Here is an 18,007-nt window from a genome sequence, read left to right on the forward strand (position 1 = left end):
CAGTCTAATCACACTATCAAGCACTCAAAGTGTACACCGCACACGATAAAGAAGAACCACCACCACAAGGAGGAAGAGCAATCCAACCGTGGGACCCCAGCTCCTGCAATAAACAAATAAGAATAAGATACTATAGAAATGAATGAATGTCAATAACAAACAGACATTAGTAGAAAAAAAACAAAAGAATCAAATAGTTGTAGCGTACTACAAAACAACTTGAATTCAGTAGATGATCACACACAAATAGAGTTACACTAATAGATGGTTGATCACATGCATCCCAAGCTATGAGCAGTTAATTGGTTTTACAATAATAAAGATGAAAACAAAAAGAAAAAGCAAATCAATTCAACCAAACAAACTGTACTTCCACAGAATTAGAAGTAACAGAAAACACACAAAAAAAGGTTTAAATAAAAAAAAAAGAAACAGAGGGCAGCTTAGCTCCCCTACAAGCAGAAGGAGCTGAATAATCCTCCCACACAAGCCAGAAACATGAAGCAGGGCACTAAAACGCCACGATAAGAACCAAACGAGCAGTCCCCTTTTATTTATGGTGATGATCGCGTCAGCGCGGCTGTATAAACCGCAGCACGTTAACAGGGCGAAGACAGCAGCAAACAATCATGGCATAGAACGAGAGGGAGAATCCTATACTTACGCCTACCGCCCAACTTTGGGCATAGGCCACGAACAAGGGCTCTCCAGTCGTCCCGGTCCTGGGCCAACTTCTCTAACTGTCCCCATGTGTGGCCAGACCTCTTCACATCTGCATCCAGGTCGCGGCGCCAGCTGTTCCTTGGCCTGCCTCTCTTTCTTTTTCCTTGTGGGTTCCAAAAGAGGGCATGTCTTACTGTGCTTGATGCAGGCTTGCGAAGGGTGTGGCCAACCCATCTCCAGCATCTCTGGAGGATCTCTTCCTCAATAGGCTGCTGTCCTGTTCGCTGCCACAGCTCCAGGTTACTGATGGTGTTCAGCCAGTGTACCTTTAGGATTCGTCTGAGACAGGTGTTAATACAGGACTGGATTTTCTTCATGGTAGTGACTGTTGTTCTCCAGGTCTCTGCACCGAACAGTAGAACAGGCTTTATCATGGAGTTAAAGATCCTGATCTTGGTGTTCCTAGGCAGCTCAGAGGATCCCCAGATCTTCTTCAGCTGGTGGAAAGCTGCCCTTGCCTTTCCAATCCACACCTTCACATCCGCCTCTGTCCCTCCCGCCTCTCCTAGGAGAATCCTATAGCGAACACACACACAAAAAAAGTTACCAATCATAATACTATCCCCACTCCCAATTATAGTTGCGTTTAAACACTTACCATCAGGATATCACGCCAGATAGCACGCTTTATAGACACGGATTGGTCACAGTCATACCCACCGATAACACAATGGGAATCATGCCTATTTAGTACGCAAAAAGAAATGTTAAGCCCACACAACCATACCAGCCCTATATAACGAGCTCTTAAACATACCTGAGAGGCAAACGGTCATCAAATCCACTAAGCAGTACGAAAAAAGGCACCAGCACCAAAGCATAAAGCTGCACTATGATTAAAGGTATAGTGGAGGATTTTCTTTTTCCAGGTGGATCATCAAGACTATTGGTCCTCCTAATTGTCAATCATTCTGGTGATATGTTTATATAAGGCCGTCGAACGTGCTCGTCCTTTCTGCGCATGCACACTTTAAGGTGTATATGTGTGGTGAGCTATGGTTTCAGCCATTCATTGAAGCTCGCCGTTCTCACCGGGTTTTTTCAAAATGTCTGAGGGTCGCAAGAGAAAAAGTGTCTACGAATTGTATGCCAAGAAGAGAAAGGCCTCTGAAGAAAGAAACAAGACCAGTTTTTTAGGAGAATATTCCACACGCTGGCATGCGCTAAAAGCACAGGTTGGGCTTCGCGAAGTTTCTACTCGACAGGTAAAGTTTGGCATGCTATTTGGAGAAATCCATTTAAAATCACTGCTAGTAAAAGTTAATGTAAGCTATGATTAGCGATGCTAGCGTTTAATAGGTGTTCCCTCTCGGGAGCAGGTAGAGTGTTTTCAAAAAGTGGAGAGGGCGGTTCTTTTCTAAAATTCGGGAAAATCCTCCGCTATACCTTTAACATACAAACGATTTCAGGTTATGCATACCAACAATTCCCAAAATTATCACCTATTAAAACATAGCACGCTTACCTACAACCACCGTCAACACGAGCAAACAAACGGGGAAATCGGATGTGACGCATCCCAGGTAACAGCAAATCAGGCTTTAAATGGAAGATACTACTTGCTGATAGGCTAACGCTGCTGTCAATCACCTAATCCCGTTACATTCACAACAAAACAAAAAGCATACATAGAGAGGCAAGGAATGAATGAGCACGTATTCTGTTTGAAGACTGCCATTGATGATTTTAAACATGAATCCTCCCGTTTCTATGCGGTGTTCCTTGATTTTCGAGATGCTTTTTTTTTCTTTACCTCATAGCGTAATGCTTCATTCCCTTGAGGAAATAAAACTGCAGGAACAGTATATACATATAATCAAGAATGTATACGACAATTCTTTTCTACAAGTGATTTGTGGACAACAACTAAGGAAACCGGTTAAACTTGAAGTTGGGATTAAGACGGGGTGTCCCTGGAGCGCTGTGAATTTCATAGTGGCTCTAAACCACTGGCTGAAATGGTTATGCCTCCTTGCCCCGCCTGGTATTACATCGCCAAACCCAGTTCAGGCCTTTGCTGACGATGTCCTCATAGTATCAAGTGAGGAGAACGTCATTAACAACATGCTGTCATGTATCGATTGCTTTCTGCAATGGTCTGGACTTGAAGTTAAGAACAACAAATGTGCGGTGTTTTATGAACGACGCAGCGGTGGCAATAGATGGTACAGAGCCAAGTATGATCAGCCTCCATCATTCACAATCGCTGGGAGCACAATCAGAGTCTATTCAAGACACGAATCTTACAATTATTTAGGACACATGTTTAATGTTGCAGGAGAATGGCAAGAGCAAGTGAGCGATATCTGTAAGGAATACTCTAGCAGACTATACTCGATAGACCAGTGTCCCCTACCGACCTGCATGAAACTCCAGGCAGTTCGGGATATAGCTCTATCCAAAATCCAACATCTGTTCGCCAATGTCCACATTGCTAAAAAGCATCTGAATGAGCTGAACAATAAGAAAATGGTTAAGTCTCAATACACACACAACAAGAAGTATTCTCTTTTTAAGCAAATCAGAGGGGGGACTGGGGATTCCCAACATTGAATGGATATATACAGCTACCAGAATCAAGCAGCTACTGCACATGCTGAATAACGACGACCTTACAGTTCGAGAAGTGGCCTGGCACTCACTGCAGCTGGATCTAAGCAAACGCAAGGTCCCCTATACTGCAGATGGAGAACCAGGGTTCCTCGGCTTTAGAAAGAAACCTAGCGGAAAGCTGGATACCAGGGCTACAGGATTTGGAGTACGTTCGGATTGGCCCGATAGGCGGGGAGCAGGTCAATATCAGCGAGGGGCAGATTATGGATCTAAACGTGCGTGCTGAGGCGACAATACATCACACTGGAACCAGTAAGAAGCTGAACAGCCGGATGTGCAGGTATGAAATTCTCCAATATTTTCAAGCACAACAGCGCGATTATTGGGTTAACCTGCGCCTTCAAGGTAAACTTGTGTAGTGTGTGGGTGAGGTAGAGATCACCCATTGGTTATGTCAAATTAGGAAGCGCGTATTTAAATGGGCTGCGCCAGTTGGGTGACGCGATCGGTTGTAACACCCGCCCTAATCTGTGTCGTCATTTCGGCTTGACGTGCTGCAGGAGAAAAGGTATGTGTAGGTGTTTGCATTTGATCTGTTTGCTTGTGTTATGACTATTAAATATTCTTTGTTGGCGCTGGTATAGATTGGAACGTAGCATGCAAATTAGTTGGACCACTTGATACAGGAGCATAGGTTGGGGTTGGCAGGTTGTTTATTCAGGTGAGTGGCGTTCACATGGGTTCGGGGTTGGTGTATGTGCGTTTATAGTGTGTATCATTGCAGCGTTCTGTGGTGTTGCCGTTTAGTGGCGTCTGTGCACCAGCTGCAGTTCACCTATGTAATGAAAACCGTCATCCTCAGAATGTATTGAGTATTTCTTCCCTTAGGATTGATTTGACCATATTCTGACTCTTGATATCTTTGTATTGGATAGGCTGGGCATGACGTGCTGCAATATTTGGCAGTAGCGCGAGTGGCCGGTCGGCGCTGTTGTCTCGCTCGGATTTTATGATTTTGTTTTCTTCTCTTTTTGTTTCCAGTCAACCTGGTTTGTGTTTGTTTGTCTAAAAGTGCAATGGTGATTCAGATTGTTCTCTAGTTTCTTTCTTTTTTTCATGGATTCTTAGTTTTGTTGTTATTTGTGTTCGTGATTGAATTGACTTATTGAATATTTTGACTCATTTTGCTTTCTTTTTGTTGTGTGATTGTTTTCCTGTGTTTGCAGATTAAGTATTGTGATTTATTATTTTCCTTTTTGTTTGAGTTTGTTAATATTATTGGGGATGCTGGGTTTTGGGGCATGGAAGTCCAGCTGACTGTTCCATCTTGACCCAATTTATTTTTGTCTCGTATTATTTTGTCAGTGGTGTGAAGTTGTTCACTGTATTGTTTATTGCTTTTTTTTTTTGTATTTCCATGCAGGAGCTGAGGGCCACTTACATGGGTGTCCTGGGGCTGTGGTAGTGGGGTCTCCCGTTCACTTGAGAGTGCTGTATTTTCACCGGTGTGGTGGGGTATGAGTATTGAGTGAGCTTGAGCTTGTTTTGCTTTCTTTGTAGGTCACTTCCAGCCGGGGGTGCCCAAAGTAGATGTCCTTCAGCCCTGTGTGGTCGTGTTGATGAATGTGTGTGGAATTTATGTGTTATTTTGTTTTTCTTTTGGTGTTTTGCCGTTGCTGTTTATTGACATTTTCAGCTTTTTGATTCATTTCTTTTTTTTTTGTCAATTCTTGTGTGTCCACTTGGAATTGAGTGTTTTGTATAATGCTCCGTTGAGGGGTGGTTTTATAGCGCGTCTGAAGTTTGTTGAATAAAGTGTCTTTTTGTAGAACCCATGATTCTGCCCAGTTACTCGCTGACAACGAACCTGTGTGCTTTGAATAGATAAAAGCCGGTGGCTTGTAGTAAATTCTTAGGGTGCAAGTCCCCTAGGTGGCGTAGTCGACAACCAAAAGATATACTAAGAATTATTTTCTTAGTTTAGGCAGACTCCTGTCTTGCTGGTAACCGTCTGGCCACACTTGCATGCCTGCAGTGCACGGATCATACAGTCTCACACTCTGCGTTACACAATTCAGCGATAAAACAATGGAATCTACAGCGCACATAAAGAACTGCGCAAAGTGTCTGAACAAAGTGCAATATACACAAATAAGACTGTTCAAACTGGCTGGTTTCCAAATCTGAATGATAACATAAACTCTCTAAGAAGTGTTCTCGGAGAATACCCAAATACTCCAGACATTGTAGTTGTCAATGAACTCTCTAAAAACATTCTGATTCTGGAAGTGGGTTGTTGTTTTGATGCTTACATGGATTTTTTTTTTTTTTTTGAGAACATTTTAAAATACCCGTCATTAACAAATGCTTTAGCAGTGTGTGGTTACAGCACAAAACTGATCCTCCTAATAGGACATGTGCACAGACTATGCATCAGAGGCTTGCAAATTGCTGAACTAAGTAAAAAGACCTCTAAGCAAATAGCCAGATACTGTTCTGTGTCAGCATGGGCAGTCTGCATGTGTGGAGAAGTCGATGTCACCTCTATCCTTAACATGCATAGCCTATTTATTTATTAATTCATGTGGTTGTGACTATTAGCAGTTTTTGTATTGTCAGGTGAAACAAAACAGGTTCTTTGTGAATATTTGGATGCTGTGTTGTTTTAATCAGTATTGGTCATTCCAAATAAAATAATCAAATGTGTGTGTGTGTGTGTGTGTGTGTGTGTGTGCGCGCGCGCGTGTGTGATTTAGTCTGTGAACCTATTTTCTGATTCACACTCCAGAGCAGAAGGTGGCGGTAATGGGCCGATAAGCTGCAAAATAGCAACAAGTCGAAGAAGAAGAAGTTCCTCATATAGAGAGGTTTTGTTTTGCCCTGGTGAACATCTCTGAGCGTTTCTGCCTGTGTTTTTGTCTTCCCGTGGATTACTCTTGGACTGTTTATTCTCTTCGTGATTCTTTGCTGCCTGTCCTGGACTGTGTTCTATTGGGGACTGATTTATGTAAGTTTGCTGCCTGACCCAGAGCCATAGAGAGAGAGAGTTGCGACACTCTTTGATGTCGCCGCTATGGCTGTCACGTGGTTCATGTAAGCCCCAATAGTTCCAAAACGTACGCTGGCTGTCATGTTCTTCTATGGGGCAGACAGCAGCGATTGCATTATTGAACGGTAAATATAAAATAAAACACACACCCAAGTACTTTTTCAGCTGTTATTGCATTATTGCATTTTGTTAATGTCAGTTTTGCATTTGGAGACAAGTTTTAGGCTATATTTTTGGAGGGAAAAGCTTAGTGTTCATGTTCGCATGGGTAGTAGCACTGGCTTTAGCGGCTCTAACTTAACTTTTCCATATCATTCATCTGATGATGGACGTCTCATGATATTTATTTTAGCACAACTGGGCTGTATTAGGCTATTGATTCCCGTGATTTTGCTTATAAATTTTGATTCAGCCATTAGCCTACCTTCATGATCACGCAAGAGGTCTGCCGTGGCGGTCCGTTCAGAATTCGCTTAGAAGCTAGCTCACTTCTTCTGATGAAAGTGGCCACCCCCAGGACCACAACGTGAAACATGATCATGTTAAGACTAAGAATATTATTTTAAGATTAAGGCCATACACATTATCAAAACTATAACAGATTAAAAACGAATTTAAGCATGGCTGATACAAATGAAGGTTTTCAAATAAAATATTTTTTATTAAACAATGACAGACAACAAAAATGTGTGCTTGTGTGTGTGAACAAGAAAAACAAAAACCAGGGGCAGGTGATCCATGAAACAGACAGGACTGGTGATGGCCATAACAATCCTAAAGGTCCAGCATTGTTCTCACAAGCCGCTTCACTCAAGACAATAATAACATAATGAAAAGTTAGTATATCCCAAAAAATTTAATTAAATAAAAGTTGCTATAAAGGTGGTAGCGATTCATTACCGAACTCTTAGCTGACGAAGTCGCGCTAGCTAACTAACGTTAGCTAGCAGGCAGTGCTTGAAAATTGGTTGAAACAACCAACATAAAATATAAATAATTACGCTGTGCATGTACAAATGAAGACCAGTATAAGCATCGCAAAGGGCCTCTGATACAATATAGACAGTTGACAATTCAAAAGAGGTCGATATTTCGGCAACTTAACTCTGGAACAACTCGACGCGCAGCAATGTAAGTGAATGGTGTCCAACGCCCACATGACAGTGTTTGGAACTATTCCGATCTTCATATCCCGGAAGTAGGCGGTTAAAAGCGCCGCCATTATTTACAACGGAGGTCTATGGGAGTGTCGCAACTCTCTCTCTCTATGGCACTGGCCTGACCTTATGCCTGTTTTCGCATTACGAGTTGCTTTGTCTCTACTGTTGTGTTTGCTGGTGATTGACCCTGATTGTGCGACCAAGATTACAATAAAGCTGCAAATGGATCCTCACTTTGCTGAAGCCTCGTTACAATTAAGTGAAGTATTTAGTTTATATTATGGAAGTGCCATAAAACCGGGATACGGTTATGTATGCGTTTTTCTATCAGACAAAACATTTATCCTATTATCTGAATAACCAGATTCTCTTGTTTAATTCTATAGTTACCTTTTACACAACATCATTTTCAACGTTAAAAATAATGATGGCTGATTTTATGATTTTTTTTTTTAATTAGTTAAAATGCGTAATAGGCTATATTATTAGATGCCAATCATGCATCAAAAATCGAGCTGTGAAATATTAGCAAATAATCTAGGAATATAAATGCACTTATATCATAATCTTGACAGCAGTTGTCGTTCACATTTTGACTATTAACAATAGGATTACAAAATTAACCTTTGGTACATCAAAAATATAATATTTGATAAACAGATCTCACATGTTTTCTGTTATTAAATCAGGGTTCACTTGAAAATTCACATTTATCCTCCTTGAACTCGTTCTAACAACTTAATGTTTTAATGTTTCAGACCAGATGGAGGTGAAAGAGCAAAGACAAGAACTGAAGTTAAAGGTGATGATGCTGTAGTTTGTTTCAGTCTGTTGACACCAATAAAATGAGCTTAATGTGCCAATTTACAGAAGATCTCAGACATCACCATAATGAATGAGCTGAAAACAGGGAACTTTTGGAGACAAAGAGGCTTTTCAGCAGCAGTTTAACATGATGACCCTGTACTTTTTAAATGCAGACTGAATAAAAACAGTGATCACAGTTCACACCTGCAGTGAAGCCCCTCCCACAACAATTCACCAATAAATACTGGGAATATTCCCATCATCCTACAAGAGAAGGACAAACTCCAGGAGTAGCAGCTGAAATCTGTGTGACTGTTAAAGATGGAGTTTATTAAAGAGGAGATTGAAGACATGAGTGATCCAGAACCATCCAGAATAAAACACGAAGATACTGAGGAACAAATAGGTTGGTGTCCATTCTTGATTCTTCATTGTTGACTGCTTTGGTAGATGTGAATTAATAAGCAGAATATGGATGATAAATGATAGAGAAATACATCCACATGATCATGACCTTGTATATAGCAGTTGTCAAACATATTTTTACTATATTAACAAGTGAATGACAGAACAAAAAGTGAAAGATCTGATCTCTGTTGCTTTCTGCTATTAAATAAGGGTTCACTTGAACTGATTCTAACTTTATTTCTGTGTATTTTAGACCAGGTGAGAGTGAAAGAGCAAAGACAAGAACTGAATGAAGTGGAGGAGGAACATCGTAACTTTACAATTCAAAGAACAAAAGCCAAAAAGACGCACACCTGCACTCAGTGTGGAAAGAGTTTCACAGAGAAAGGAAACCTTAACACACACATGAGAATTCACACTGGAGAGAAACCGTATACATGCACTCAGTGTGGAAGGAGTTTTTCTCATGCATCAAATCTCAGTGTTCATCTGCGTACTCACTCTGGAGAAAAAACATTTAACTGTGATCAGTGTGGTAAAGATTTTATTTCATTATCAAATCTAAAACAACACCTGAAACTTCATTCAGACGAGAGGCCTTATGTGTGTTCTCTCTGTGGAAAGAGTTTTTCACGGCTGTACAGTTTTAAACTGCACCAGAAAACACACAATGAAGTGAGAGATTATATGTGCTTTGACTGTGGGAAGAGCTTTACTGCAGCTGAGCATCTGAAACGGCACCAAAGAATTCATACTGGAGAAAAACCTTACAAGTGCTCATACTGTGACACGAGTTTCACTCTGTCTGGATCTCTGAAATCACACGAGCGAGTTCATACTGGAGAGAAGCCGTACGACTGCACTCGGTGTGGGAAGAGTTTCACCCAATCATGTAATCTATGGACTCATATTAGAAAGCATTGTTCTGTGTTACAGCGAGCAAATGTTTTGTTAGATTCGCATAAAGTAAATGTGTAGTTAGTTAACTAATAAACTAGTGTTTCTGTGAAATGCCACTTGATTTGTGTTTTATATGTTAGAGAACAAGAAAGAAAATTATTTTGATAGAACGCTTACTCAAAGAAATACCAAAATTAAAAGAGACTGGAAACATATGTAGAAAAACAACAACAATCAGTTATTTGTTAATATATGAAACAATTCCCTGAAGTTGATCAGTTTTTTATTATTGTCGAGATTAGTTTGAGCAAAGTGGATTGGGTTTTAGTTGTGTTCATCATCATGGTAACTTACGCTACACGGCTAAGCTGCTCCAGAGCAGGTTTTATTCTGGGTTAGAGATCGCAGACCAAAACTGGACCAATCAGTGCAGTGACATGTATCTGATACAATAAAGCCACTCCCCCTGTATCTCTCACTCCAAATCAAAGCAGTTTATAGTGTGAAACAAACTCTAGAGACCAAATTGTCCATCTTTTGCTGCTAATTACTTATTAGATTTGTATTATATGACTTATAATTACTTTTGATTCATGAAATGCATATAGTTATTATAACATATTAATTGACATGTAAAATTAACTTTAAATTAATATAAATATTATACATGCATTCATATTTTTAAACGTGTTCCCTTTCAGTTGGTCACTCTCGACGTCACGTCGTTCATAGACATTTGGAAAAGTTTTTGGGGCAGAACTGACCTGTTGAGAAGAGATTGTATCCATCCTCCTGGGATGGTGCTGCTCTTCTCTCTAGTAATATGGCACATAGTCTTAGAGCTCAAACATGACAATCTGGGGCTCAGGTCAGGAAGCATACAGACTGGCTAAACCGACCGTTGTCTGTCTCACGTCACTGAGGTCTGATAAATCCCACCATAAAGAGACTCACCTAAATATCATCATATAGAGACTGGGTCTGTTCCCTAAATTATTAAATACAAAAAAATTAATCCCTTTAGCTGCTAAAGCAACAAATACTTGTATGAACATATAAGGAGGAGTGGCTTTAAAGCTAACTTGCAACATTCTAGTTTATGTCACATACTATATATATATATATATATATATATATATATATATATATATATATATATATATATACATATATATATATACTGTATATACACACACACACACACACAACAGCAATATTGTCAGAAAATCATTACATTTTTCTACAAAGAAAAGGGAGATCATAATTTCATTATGTTAGAACATTTCAGTTCAGGCAGAAATAAAGTCAATTCCTCACCACACCACAAGTAGTTCAGGTAGAAGGCGAGTGTTTCCAATAATCCAAAAGTTCAATAGAAATCCAGGAGTAGAAGTCCAACAATAAAGTGTTTCAAACCATAACCAAGCACCAGTCCAGGTAATCAACAAAGGTGTAGAATAAGAGCACAACATAGTCCAGATGAAGTGTCCATATTGAATGAAGCCAAAAGAGAACCCTCTGAACAAACAGGCAAACAAAAATCAAAATATGTAATTGACACATAATAAACATAGAATTACAAAATATACACAACTTACATTGAGCTGTAGAACCAATAAGGTTCCTCATAATAGGGTTTCTTGCATCTGGCTCAGTTGAGCGAAAACTCAAAGCCATGACAGTACCTCTCTAAACATGTCATAGTGAGGTGCTAAAGTGCCAACTAGTTTCTCCTTATGGAGGATCCCTTTACCACTCTACAGATAAAGCGTTGTCGGGAAAATTCGGTTCGGGAATCTACCCCAAAGTGATAAAATTCTTTATCAAAATGTTAAGGCCTGACAAGTAGTTTTTTAAGGCTTGGTTTGTAGGGAATTACAAACCTGCGCACATATATTCAAACGCGCATACCAATAGACTGAACTCGTAATACGCATGTGCACACCATCAGAGTTCTCACAGGTTTCGCGTTTAAAGTCTGTGTAGAGTTTCCTGTTAAAACGGTGTTGTGTTAGCGGCCCCTAAGTTAATAACTAATGATCGTTGCGACGGAAGTGAATCAATCAAATGAACTTTAGCTGGAAAATAACTTTATTCAAGAACTGCTATAAAGCCAAAACAATCTCTGTTACTGTAGCCCTCAAACTGTATTCACTTTATAGCCCTTAATTCTGTAATTGTGGACAAATGTGGGCACAGAGGACTCAGATGTGACCCTATTTTTTATTTATTATAAATGTTATATCACTGTCTTCGATAAAATTTTGTCTATCCATTTATGGTGTGTTTTTTTTATTTTGGGGGTATTTTTGAATTTATTTACTTCAAAAAGTACCATATTTTCTATGTAAATTATGCTTATTTTTTTGAGTGTGAGTTTTTGGCATGATGAGAATGTTGTACAGGATCAGCCCTTCATTTGTGTGTATGTTAGATATGCATTGTATTGGATCTATTGATTTATTTTTTACAAAAAAACAAGAAGAATGCTCTAAATTACAGTTTTTGCTCTAAATTACATTACTTTCACTTTCACCTTCACTGTCACTTTCACTTTCACTTTCACTTTTTCCCATTCATTTCTATGGGTGCCCATTTTTGACCCAAATACAAGATTAACGATTTTTTTTTTTTTCACCCACTTAACATTGTAGAATTGAGTCAAAAAAAATTGTGTGTGTTCAGGAGGCAAACTTAGGAAAAGTGGCCAAGTCTTGTACCGCTCAGATCAAGGGAAGTATTTTAAAAAAATAAATCAACATTATTTTGCCCACATTTGTCCAGAATACGGTTTTAGGGTTAAACTATCCTTGTATCTCTGTAAAGCCGCTTTGGAACAATCTACATTGTTAAAAGCGCTATATAAATGAAGATAACTTGACTTGACTTGACTTGTCTCTCTTAAAAGGATAGCCCTTCCTGTAGAAACCTCCCTAGATCCCCCTTGAGGTGGGGAGTAGAATTACAGCACAAGAAATGGAACAGCCTTTCAGAACTGTTACACACCCCGCCCTTTAGAGATAGGTTAGACATAACCGTAAAACTTTTTCAAATTCTCTACATGATAAGTTTCAGTTTGCACGGGGTCTCTTGACACTTCGAATTTATAACTGACTTTGTTCAATACGCTGATTTCACACAGCCGCCATTTTGAAATCGAAAGTGAGGCTCCGGTGGGAAGAACCCCGGAAGTAAAGATAAACAACAATGCCTTGGATTACCAACCTGAAGCTGCTGCCGCGATTTACACTATTGGATGTTAATATCCAATATAGGATATGTATATAGTTCATTCCTGCTTCGTTTTTTACATTCTGAATTATATATAAAAAAAATATTTTATTTCTAAATGAATTTCACTGTATATAGTCTAAAGTATGAAAGAAATGTTTGTACATTTTTAGAATTGACACAACATCATTAAACACAACAATACGCTATCACATTCACGACTCTCCTGTGATTAAAGGCGACACTTCCGGTTTTCTTCCCACCGGAGCCTCGCTTTCGATTTCAAAATAACGGCTGTGTGAAATCAGCGTATTGTCTGATTACCTTTGCAGGTCCTTGCCACTTAGGGGTAAACTTTGCCATGAACGCAGCCCCTTCCCGAGACACCGGATGAGTACGAACCCAGACCAGATCTCCCTCTTCAAAAGTTTCTTGTCGTCTCTTCTGGTTGTAGTTCTTCCTTTGTTTTTCCTGGGCTCTTGCAACATTTTCTTTCACCATGTTCAATAGGGATTGTTGGCGCTCAATGACATTGTATGCAGAATGGTCAGGATCTGGGTGTCAATATTGGAACTGATCCATGGGTCCTTTCAATTTACGTCCTATAGCAATTTCAGATGGAGTGTATGAAGTTCTCTCTTGCCACGTGGAATTGATTGCAAAACGAAACTCATGAACCCACTTATCCCAATGCTGATGGTTATCTTTGACATAAGAGGCGATCATGGTTTTGAGAGTATGATTCACTCTCTCTGTCAAGTTGGTTTGTGGGTGATATGCTGTGGTGAGTTTTTGAACCACTCCCCACTGCTTGCATGTGGTGTTAAGTAGTTGGGATGTTAATTGGGGTCCCCGATCTGACACAAGGTAAGTCGGAGTTCCCCAGCGAGTGAAAATTTCCTTGACAAGAATGTCTGCTATTACGTGAGTCTTAGAACACCCGTAACGGGAACACCTCCACCCACTTACTGCAATAATCCACGACAACCAGCAAGTACTCATTCAATTTTGAGCTTTTAGGAAAAGGCCCCAATGAGATCCAAGCCCAACATATATCCAGGTTCTTTGATGGGTGTAGACTGTAGCTGTCCAGAAAGCTTGTGAATGCGTGGTTTATACTTCTGGCAAACCTGACACTGCTTGCAATAATTCCAAACATCCCGTCGAATTTCTGGCCAGTATACCACATTGAGCAACCAACGTAATGTCTTCATACGCCCCAAATGTCCGCTCAGTGGGTTATCATGGGCGAATTCGAGGAATTTCTGACGAAGGTTTGTGGGAATAACCACTTGCAAACTGCTCCCTTTCAGCGAGTCAGGAATGCATCGGAACAAAAACTGATTTTGTACAACGTAGTGAATATGATCCAAGTCTTGTGGGGGATATTTTGCTTTTTCCCATAGATCCTGCAATGCTTGGTCAACCTTCTGTGATCTTCCTAATTCTTCCCAGTCCACAGACAAATCCTTACCCACATCCTGTGCACGAAATATTGCAATTGGACTCGGGAGCTCCTCTTCAGGTAAGGCACGAGATAATGAGTCGGGAACAACATTGCACTGGCCTTTCCTGTATTGCACAGTGAAGTCAAGTCCCTGAAGTCGGATGGCCTACCTCATGAGTTTCGAAGTAGGTTGAGGATGGTAAAAATACCCAGAAAAGAGCTGCATGATCTGTGATAATTTGGAATCGTCTTCCTTCCAGATGCTTCTGCCACTTTTCCACTGCCCACACCACAGCAAGACATTCCTTCTCCGATACGGAGTATGAATTCTCTGCTCCCTGAAGTAGCCGTGATGCATATGCAATGACACGTTCACCTTGGTCCGATTCTTGGGTCAAAACAGCCCCCAAACTGATGTTGCTTGCATCAGTCTGTACTTTAACCCTCTGGGGTCGGCAAACGCGCCCCCGCGTTTTGCTGGATTTTCTTCACATTGTAGCACAATAAACTTAAATTACTCCGTAATTTATGGTCATACAGAAAAAAGAAATATAAAAAAAGAATCTGTGATATTTCTACTTTTGTATGTGTCCACTTACAATCAAATCAAAACATTGTGCTTTTGTAAAATAAAGAAAATAAACAGGGTGTGCGTTCTGCCTCTCCGTCACGGTGAACTTTTTTTTCTTGAGCACGTCTATAAACTGAAACAAAACTCAGCGAATACTTGTCACACATTTATGAGCCATATTAGAGTTCTCAACGGGCCTGAAAATTACAACCCGACCCGACCCGGCCCGTGGCTTTTAAAGCCCGGACCCGATGTAACCCGACACATCAACATGAATTATCTGCCCGAACCCGGCCCGACGCCGCGTCGGAATTATTATTTTTTCTCATACACGTATTCATGACCAGCAGACGCGAATTCAAATCAACCTTTAATGTTCACGCCTTTTAACAATACAAACAACTGAAACAATAAACTTTAAATATATAAATAGGCTGTAGTAGCGACGGTGAATTCACCTGCGGCAAGTTTACTTTTCACCAACTCCATCCTCTTCTCCAGGCTAAAGGCGTGCACGCAGCGGCGTCAGGTCTGCCCCCGCCCCTCCATGATGCACGTTGCACGCAGCAGCCAGACTTTCTTTACGGTGAACAGCAGCGATGATTAATAAATGTTTTTGTTTTTTTTACTGAGCGGAAAAGATTAAGCCCGAGGTCCGACCCGACCCGAGTCATTTGCTTATATTTTCGACCCGAACCCGGCCCGAACCCGCGGGTCCCGTCGGGTTTGTCGGGCCGACCCGACCCGTTGAGAACTCTAAGCCATATACCTTTATACACATTTAAGTGTGTACTTTTAAATGATCGGATTCAAACTGAAAACAAATATTCTCTGTTTAAGTAATTTGTATAAAACCAACAAGATGTCCAGTATCTCAAACGCTTGCTCATTATTTTTATTTTGACCACGCCCACTCGCGCAAAAGAGATTCACATGCAAATCTCCACATGGAACACGAACGCGCTCGCTACCTCAAAAACAAAACACCAAAAAACTTCACAAGTCTCTGCTTTTCGTCGAGTTTGAAAGACGCGCCGTGAGCTTACATTGGATTTACCTCAGAAGAAGAACGCGATTTGAAGACAAGAAAGAAGTAAGTGTAACCCCTATTAGGGGTTTCACAACTACTGATTTTTGCTAGTCGACTAGTTTTGCATAACAGTCGACGACTAGTCGACTAGTCGTTAAATTATTTATTCATTAAATTGACGCATTAACGCATTGAGCATTGTTAAGGAAGACAGAGGAAGGAGTTCTGGTGAATTATTGGAAATGTATGTTTGAAATTCAGAAATAACATAATAAATAAATTCATCAGTTATTCTTGTGTTAATACAAAAACAGCAGCATTCATTTAAAACATTCTTGTAATTAAAACATTCTTGTTATGAACTGCCACACCACGCGCATCAGCGAACGTTGCAGATAAGCATTGCCACATGGCTAGCCTCAGACAATAACATTGTCAACATCACGACATATTTTTTGCATATAGTTTTAACTGTGCATTTTTCATTGCATCTTTAAGCAAATATCATTTAAGCATATAGGCCGATACAAGTTTGATGTAGGTTATACTGAACCACTATATTTTTGTATCACCTGCGACACACTGGCTGCGTGGCGTGAGCGTCTCAGCTTAACAGGTTGGCGTTTGCACACTGCCTGCGTGAGACACGCGATTCAGGCGCGGCTCGAACCGCTAGTGCAGAACAGCGGAGTTTGTATGGACCGAAGTGCATGCCTGAGCTTGTGTTTTCGGTTAAGCTGCGTTGCTTTGACATTGTGGAAAATAGAATAATAGAAACAAAATGTATTAGTCTTTTTACCCGTTATTATCAATCTAAATTAATCTCGTTTTTAATTTAAATTAATCTCGTTTTTAATTTAACTTAATTTCGTTTTTCTTTATTTAAATTTCGTTTTTTCTTTATTTAAATTTCGTTTTTCTTTTTTAAATTTCGTTTTTTCTTTATTTAAATTTCGTTTTTTCTTTATTTAAATTTCGTTTTTTCTTTATTTAAATTTCGTTTTTCTTTTTTAAATTTCGTTTTTTCTTTATTTAAATTTCGTTTTCTCTTTATTTAAATTTCATTTGTTTTATTTAGCCTAAATTTCGTTTTTTCTTTATTTAAATTTTGTGTCTAGCTTTAGCCTACTGTGTCAGTAATTTGTTAGTCAGAAAAATATTAGACAACCTTAAAAGTATGCTTAAGTTAACAGACCTGTGTGTGTGCGTTTTATATCACCAGTGCAGTGTCCGTTCTCGTAGCCCTGCCCGTGTGAGGTGCGCCATTTCCCACTCGCGCTGTTCTGTAGTTTACTAAATGTTTATTAATTCTGAATGTGTCCCGTTTTGCGTGTCCATCTATATTGCACCAAATGCGACACTGCACTCCATGACCTTGACCGTTTTGGACGCATAGGTACCTCAGCGCCTGACGCCATTTTGTTTTCCGACTAGTCGATTAGGGCCGACAGCGCCGACTAGTGGTTGTGACAGTCGACTAGTCGGCTAGTCGACTAGTTGATGAAACCCCTAACCCCTATAAGAAGTCTTATAGGAATGGAATTCTTATAACTTCAAATGTTAATAGCCTATATTATTATTCATATTGTCATATTATTGTATTTTATGTTATTCCTCCAATTGTACTGCATTAGCATTATACCTACATATATTATGCTGAATATAACCTGCATTGAGTAAATCTGCCTAGCAATTGATGAGGGGTCATGAGCAGGGAATTGTGATTGGTTGAACATATTCAAGCTCCGCCCTGCTATGCTCGTGCGTGTTTTTTGAGAATGCAGTGAAAGACGCTGATAATTGCGAAGAGTGCTAAGAAAAGCTGCATAAACTCAGCGAAATTATTAGTGGGTTTAAAACTTGATTATGAGTAGAAGAAAAGAGTATATGCATTCAGAAAGAGGTGCAGAAGATTTGTAATTTTCATTTCTTGTTGATTTCGGGAACAAAAGAACATTCATTGAATCTCGGCCAGGTTTTTGGTTTTCCTTGATTTCTCTCTTCCGGATGGAAGATGGCGAGCCAACCAGCTTGATTTTGGTGATCTTGAGGTGATCTTCAATCGTGCAGTGTGATCCTTGCCTTCCAGCATGTGGTAGGATTGTACATAAACTTACAACCCACGGAT

At 39.9% G+C, this 18,007-nt stretch overlaps 2 long non-coding RNA genes across 2 annotated transcripts in view; one reads left to right on the forward strand and one right to left on the reverse strand.

The window, feature by feature from the left end:
* The first annotated feature begins 6,105 nt into the window (after nucleotides 1–6,105).
* Nucleotides 6,106–18,007, forward strand: part of LOC309506483 — a 30,773-nt gene continuing 18,871 nt past the window's right edge. The window contains exons 1-4 of the long non-coding RNA XR_014208794.1: nucleotides 6,106–6,283; nucleotides 8,244–8,287; nucleotides 8,466–8,698; nucleotides 8,954–9,891. This is a non-coding gene — a long non-coding RNA (uncharacterized lncRNA). The remainder of the gene's footprint in view (nucleotides 6,284–8,243; nucleotides 8,288–8,465; nucleotides 8,699–8,953; nucleotides 9,892–18,007) is intronic.
* Nucleotides 10,855–12,519, reverse strand: LOC309505383. Its single transcript, XR_014208416.1, has 3 exons — nucleotides 12,406–12,519; nucleotides 11,199–11,739; nucleotides 10,855–11,118 (listed from the first exon to the last, which is right to left on the reverse strand). It is a non-coding gene; the product is annotated as an uncharacterized lncRNA (long non-coding RNA).

Source organism: Leuciscus leuciscus, assembly GCF_965113295.1.
Source record: "Leuciscus leuciscus genome assembly, chromosome: 9".
In the NCBI taxonomy this organism is placed as follows: Eukaryota; Metazoa; Chordata; class Actinopteri; order Cypriniformes; family Leuciscidae; genus Leuciscus; species Leuciscus leuciscus.